The sequence below is a fragment of the Branchiostoma belcheri genome, unplaced genomic scaffold (genome assembly GCF_001625305.1).
Source record: "Branchiostoma belcheri isolate BF01 breed outbred unplaced genomic scaffold, Haploidv18h27 scaffold46, whole genome shotgun sequence".
Classification (NCBI taxonomy): Eukaryota; Metazoa; Chordata; class Leptocardii; order Amphioxiformes; family Branchiostomatidae; genus Branchiostoma; species Branchiostoma belcheri.
In genome coordinates, this window is record NW_017804087.1 from 1,064,402 (window position 1) to 1,072,037 (window position 7,636).

Sequence of the window (7,636 nt, forward strand, 5' to 3'; positions counted from 1 at the left end):
AATAAAAGAAGCGTAAAAATGCGCCAAAAGTAATCCAAAACCCAAACCTCTGCTTGGAGAGTAATCAAACAAAAACTTTAAAGCTCTCTCATTGGTCGTTGCCTTTTGCAGAATCAGTGATGATCGATTTCGATTGGATGAGGAAGTTAATTGAGTCATTTTGCACACCTGACACCTGTGTACAAATGACATGTGGTACCGTCCGTTCGACCTCGTGTGTGACGCACGCTGTTGTTAGAAATTTCTTTGCAACTTTTTGGCATATTTTCAACTTTTACCGTTTTTGGTTAGGAAACTTTCTATCGTAACGTATGAAGTGCATCTTGGGGATGTTTCTGTGGTAGAATTATGCCTTTCTTTGGTTGTTTGAGGAAGAAAATGCCCTTTTCCTGACCGGCGCCGGAATTTTGGTGAAAGGAAAAGAAAGGAAAATGGCGACTGTCATGTTGGAATGACGGCGTGATGTCGAGAAGACTCCTCTTTAGAAGGTAAGAGAACGAACTATCCCGTTAAATACATTTCCAACAAAGTTGTAACCCTAACGTAGGTATATTCTGTGAAAACTTGTGTAATTCTACTCATTTATGTCGTAGTTTAAAGCGGGTTTCTCTACATAAATGACTTCGCAGACAACCTCAGTTCCAACATTAGACCATCAATAAATGAAGACCTTTATTGTACAAAAATACCCACTGGGTTAAGTACAAAGGAATTGCTTGTACCTTGGAGGTAGCATTTTTCTACCTCCATGCTTGTACAAATGTACCTGGAGAAGATCTTCAACATCCATGCCTTGTGTGCATAGACAGACAGTTTGTACAGGTGAGACACTGCAGCTTTACAACTCGCATGTTTCTTTCTTCTCTTCTTCTAGGTTTAATACTTTTTGTAGACAGTATTAAGCTCGTAAAAGAGCTACATCTTATTCAATCAAAGGGAAAGTACAGAATTTTACAATCTTCCATCATTCAGTGTTGATTGGAGATGTTTCTGCATCACTCATTGTTTTATGTTATTAGGGATGTCCTGAGGGTCTCAGCTGTCCCGACTGGGAGAAACCTGTGATGACCAGCGACTCCTGTCTAAACCAGATGAGGGCTAAGCAAACCAGTCGACCGTACAAGTCACTGAGGGAAATGAAGACTTTCTACACGTAAGTCAGACTCTCAAATTTGACAACATTCCCATAAAAGACTAGTGTAGGAAGCCAGCATATTGTCACCTGTTTTATGTGTGTTTGATAAAGAGCTGTGCCTTGCAAGATGCCAACTATGGGAGCTTGTTCTGACGATAAACATTCGCATGACTATTCAATCGTCGTCAGTCTAAAGTTGGCATTTCTATTCGCTTGACTGATTTGCCAACTACAATTTCCTCTTCGTGGTTGTCTCTGCTGTACAATGGACAAGATTTTGTTTAGTTGCTGATCTGCTCTGCCCTCCCTCTTCATCTGCTCTTCCTTCTCTACCCTCCCTCTTCTCATCTGCTTCCTTCCTGCTCATCTGCTTCCTCTAACCTCGCCTTCCTTCTCTCTACCCTCCTTTCTTCTGTCCTCCTCCGCCCCTTCTCTCTACCCTCCCTCTTCTCATCTGCTTCCTTCCTGCTCATCTGCTTCCTCTAACCTCGCCTTCCTTCTCTCTACCCTCCTTTCTTGTCGCTTCACCAACAACAATCGGCAAGCTTTTGTTTAGTTGTTGATGTGTTTGAAACGGCACTGTTGATAAAAGTTGCAATTGTATAACTTGACTGCAGCGCTACTTGATTGGAATAAAACAAACGCTACAGGACATGACTCGTGTTGACCACTTTTCTGAAATACTTTATTCTCGTAAGATATCCATGTGAATTTTTACAAAAATACTTATATAGAATATACATACAGATTTTTGGGAAAATACTTATAATTTTATTATAGAAAATACTTATAATTTATTATAGATAAATATTTTTACAGCACAGTAGGTTATGCCGCCGCTAGGCAGCCGACCAAAGGTCGGAACGCCGGCAGGCAGCCGCCCGCGAATCGGTTGTGCCGCCGACAGGCAGCCGCCCGCGTTGGGCTGCTGCCAGGCAGTGCGCCACGGTCCGGTCGGCTACCCACTGGGCAGTAGGCTGCGGGCGGGCCGGGTACCAACAGAAACGAGGAGAGGGACGAGAGAAGGAATAGAAGGGGAGAGAGAGAGAGAGAGAAGGGGGAAGACAGAGGGGAGGCGGAAGGGGAGAGAGAGAAAGTTAGTCACAGTGACTATGTTGATGTTGAAGTGGGAAAATTTCCTCCCAGTGCTGCTTTTTCTGATGCCTTCTCTCATCATTGCAGACAGCTGTCCAACATGGCATCATTGCCGACTCCGGCCTCCTGTCCTCTTGACCAGGACAAGTGATTCAGAGAAGAGTGAAGAGTTTCTTGTCAAGAAGTTAAGTTGTTCCTGTACATGCAGATACATGTTCTAGATAGTTTTGGTTGTCAAGTTGATTCTCTAATAGTATGAAGAAATTATGTAAAGATGGCTACAATGAAGTTCAATCTCTGCCTAGATTTCGTGCTTGACGTGTTGATTTGTGAATCTGGTGACATGTTTAAGAGGATTGTACAAATTTCTGTACAGGATGGGTTTAAGTGCCTGGAACGAGATGAAGTTGTTATGATGTATTGATGTGTAGAATCCTTGTAATGATGTATATAGACGCTGTGTGTTAGTATTTTTGCTACTGTTAGTTTGTTTGATATATTCCCTGTGTGTCGTATGTGTGTACATGTCAGAATGGACCACAGGAAGAAAAGCTACAGTTTGTACCCTAATTGTGGATCCTAATAAAGTCAAGGAGGGGTGGGGGGGTGACATTCTTTGAATTTTTACTGCTTTTTCTTACACCTCTTGTCATGTTGCAGGCAGCTGTCCAGCATAGCTTCATTGCCAACACCAGCCTCCTGTCCAGACATGAGCAGATGAGAGTTTGTTCCTGGACAGCTAAGTTATGTACTGATTACTAGTATATCTTCTTGTGATGTTTGCTTTTCAAAGTTGATTGTAAATGGCCAAAAGTCTGTTGTTTAAGATACTTTTATACTGTCAGAATCTTTATTTTCCTTCTATTTAATGCTATTGTGGGTAGAACCTGCTCAAGGCAACATACACTTAGTAACGTTGTTGTTTTTTTATATATTTTTCTCCAATAACCGTTCGTTAGAACATTTTGGAGGAAACATTGTTTTTTTTAACAGACTGAATTCTGCATGAAAGAACTGGACATCTTACCACAGTCTGTATCTGAACTAACTAACAAATCTTGGCATTGCACCCTTGTTCCTCCTCTAGTTTAACAATATTATTACATTCTACATGAAAGAACAGACTTACACATGGTGAAATGTATTGAATTTTGAATAATACTAGCTTTGTTTGGATGATCAGTTTCAATGAGGGATTTTGTCGTTGGTAGTTTTGGATAGATAGGAAGACGTGTTCAACTTTTAAGTTGTTCATGTAAGGATTACATCTTCTGATTTTTGTTCTTCAAAGTTGATCGCAGTTAGCCGTAATGCTTGTTTGGTAAGTTGATTGTGGTGTACTGTGCACTAAATTGCTAATGGCTTGTGCAAAAGAGTGGAAGATTGATTTTCGTTGAAATTTTTTCACAATGACAGAATAAGAAGTCCAAATTGCATGCTGTGTTTGTGCCTGGTAGACATTTTTCTCTCGATGCCTTTCCTTATATCTGATGTCTTTTTGCTGCAGATAACTGACTCCAGCCTGCTGTCCAGACCAGGTGATGTGGAGAAGAGTGGAGAGTTTGTTCCAAGGAAGATTCATTGAGTTTAAAGGGTAAGTTGTTCCCTCTGTGTTGTACCTTTCCTTGGTGCTGAACTCCTGGCTATACTAACGAATGTCCTTGTTTTTTTTTTTTTTTAAGTCAGGAACCATGCGGGAAATTAAATTTGTGCAGCCCATCCAAAGTTGGTAAAATTTGTGTAATGTGTCATTTCCTGATCCAGCTGCTATGTGTGTGTGTTAGGGGGGGGGGGGGTCCTGACATCCACTAGGATTATGGTGTTCTGAAATCATACATGTACTAGAGATCTTTCATTGTTATACTTAGGACAAATTTTATATCAGTGCTGCTGTTTCTTATACCTTATTTGGATTGTGTTGTTGCAGGCAGCTGTCCAACAAGGCATTGCAACCGACTCCAGCCTCCTGTCCAGACATGAGCAGATGAGAGTTTATTCCTGGGCAGCTAAGTTATGTACTGATTATATCTTCTTGTGATGTTTGCTTTTCAAAGTTTATTGTATGCCAAAAGTCTGTTGTTTAAGATACTTTTAATTACTGTCAGCATTTTACCTTCCATTTAATGCTCTCATGTGTAGATTTGTGAACCTGCTCAAAGCAACAAACACTTAGTAATGTTGTTTTTTATATATTTTTCTCCAAAAACCGTTCGTTAGTTATTTGAGACTGTTAGTCAAACATTTTGTAGGAAACATTGTTTTTTTAGCAGACTGGTAACACGTCCAGTTCTTTCATGCAGAATTCACAGTCTGTATCTGAAGTAACTAACAAATCTTGGCATTGCACCCTCGTTCCTCCTCTAACACACATTCTACATGAAAGAACAGACTCTTGTGTGGTGAAATGTATTAAAGTTTGAATAATACTGGATTCGTTTGGATTACAGTATCAGTTTCAATGAGGGATTTTGTCATTGGTTGTTTCGGATAGATAGGAAGACGTGTTCAACTTTGTTCATGTAAGGATTTCATCTTTTGATTGTTGTTCTTCAAAGTTGATCGAGTGACGACCGTAATGCTTGTTTGATATTTTTGATTGTACACTGTGGTGCTAAATTGCTATTGGCTTGTGCAAAAGAGTGGAAGATTGATTTTTGTTGAAATTTGTTCGCAATGACAGAATAAGAAGTCCAAATTGCATGCTGTGTTTGTGCCTGGTACACATTTTTATCTCGATGCCTTTTCTTATACCTTATGTCTTTTTGTTGCAGACAGCTGTTGAACATGGCATAGCAGTGTGTTCTGACTCCAGCCTCCTGTCCAGACCAGGTGATGCGCAGAAGAGTAGAGAGTTTGTTCCCAGGCAGACATTCATTGAGTTTAAAAGGTAAGTTGTTCATTGTACAGATAACAATGGGTTCGTGTGGCGCAACGGCAGCATGCGCGACTCGGAATCAACAGGTCCCGGGTTCGAGTCCTGACATGCCACCGATCTTGTGCCCTAGGGAAAGGCACTTTACATGACTTTTCACACTAGACTCAAGTAAAAATGAGTATTGTCTGTGCTGTATTCGTTTCTATGTGCGAGACACAACACCAGCAACAGCTGCCTCTGTTTCCATGTGTATTGCACTGTTGCAATTTTTTAAAAAAAAATCAAACAATTTGCTTTTCAAAGTATGTAGGCCGAATTCTGTTGTTGAAGATGTCTAAAAGCACCTTAAATGTGCTTCTTACCTCTGGCTTAACGATTGGTTTATGGAGTTGAGAATTTGAGTGCTTAGAGCACATTTCAAGCTGCCTCACGATCATACATTTCACCATGATACTGGACATAAATGCACACTCTGTGTTACTAGTGGCAAACGCTGTGAGACCTTTAAGTTGTACCTTTAAGTGTAAAATTAGTAAATATGGTACGCTAGTCAGTTTGTCCTAACTTGGTACGATTTTGTAGTCTTGCTGTTTTCAGAAGTTGGTGAATTTCAGCTTTCTTTTATTTGGTAAAAATGTGGTTGTGTGTATTTTTGGTCTGACATGAGGAGTTCTGTATTGAACACAGTCCAGTCAATGTATCTTGAATCAGATGTTCTTATGTATGTGGGACTTGAGTGACTTATTAGAAAATGTCGTATGTTTTGCTGCTATGATGAAATACAATATTCTTGGAGAAATTGTGTTTTTCGACCAAGCGTTAATGATTAATGGATGTATCGAACTTTAATTTGCATGCAAATAACATTTCTATGCAATGACTGTTTATTGACTAGCAAATTCAGTGGCAACAAACATGGTGTAGTTATAATGAATGATAAGATCAGTAAAGAATGCATGCAAATTCATAGCACGCCCCTATTAATTCAAAACCCTCCAGCTTAGTTCTGTATATTTTTTTGAAAGCACAGACGGTGCATGCAGCACATTTTGCAGTAGACGTGCTTCAGCTGATGCATCTGTTAAGTTAATGTGAAGCAAACTTTACTCTGATGGCAGATATAATTGTTTGTCTTTGTATATTTCTGTTTAGTAATTGTTGCTGTTCTTCCAGGCACAGTGAAGATGGGAGGCACTCCTGGACTGGCAGGATTGACTGCAGAAGTCAGCGACAAACATCAGGAAGCTTGTATTTATTAAATGGCGTAGACACTGACATGGTATATTGAGTTGAAAGTAGGAATAGTCTGACTTAATGCTGACTTTGTGAAGGTTTTGTTTATGGGAAAATTTGTTGTAATGTTGGATGATTGTTAAACCGATAGTCACTGTTTCTCGTATACCTCATAATGTTTGTATGACACCTAAATGATTAGTATTAGATTAATATATTGCTCGCATGGTTGTGTGAAAAGTTATACTGTATAACCATTGTATCATTTTGTGACATGTCATTGCGCTTGTTTTTTGTAGACAATTGATAGTATTGACTATTGTGTAACTGGATGTAATTTACTGTTCTATACTGATGTAGATATTGCACGCTGAAACTGTATGTATCTGATGTATTGTATTGCACATGTTTTATGAATGTATCTGAAGAGAAGAAAAAAGAAAAGAAAAAGTCAATAGACTAGGCTGGTACATAATAAGTTATATGTTCACAGGAGTAGGTATAAGTGAAGAAGCCATTTTGTCCTGTTATATGAAAGTACATTTTGAAAAAAGGAAGTTGAAAGAAGAATTTTGGACATTCCTGTGAACATAACTTAGCACCAGCGTAGTTCATGTTGAAGTTTGTGTGTGTTTGTTTATTCAGCTTGTCTAAACTTTAGAGTCAATTTCACATTACTATGTCCTAAGGGATTTTGAATGTTGAGAGGTTTATCTGGCTATTGAAAAGTTGCGACTAGTTTTGTGGAATTGACTTTCATTTGAAGTCTTTACTTTCTATTTACTGCCTCTTATTTCTCAGTGTGCACTTAGAGTTAGAATGAAAGCATAAATGGACTAGGCTGGTACAACGTTGCCGTTTACAGGAATGGGTAGAAGCAAAAGTTATTTTGTATATATATTAAAGGAAGATGAAAGAAGTTCTTTTGTCCATTGCTATCCTGTGAACATTAGTACCAGCGTAGTTCATGTTAGTGATGTTCCTTATTGAATTTTCTCTTTCCTCTTTCTCCTCCTTCCCCTCCCCTCCCCCTCTATCTAACTCTCTATCTATTTGTGATGTTCCTTCATTGAATTTTGTTACCCCTTCTTTCTTTATTCCTCTCTCCTGTTCTTCTTACCCCTCCCCTATGTTTTCCCAGTTTCTTTGTGATTATTGAATTTTATGTTATTCCTTTCCTGTCTTTATTTCCGGATCCCTTTCATTCTCTTTGCCCTGTTCCTTCCCTCACCCGTCTTCTCTCTCTCTCCCCCTTTCTTTCTCTCTCCCCTTCCCCCACCCGTCTGCCCCCTTTCTTG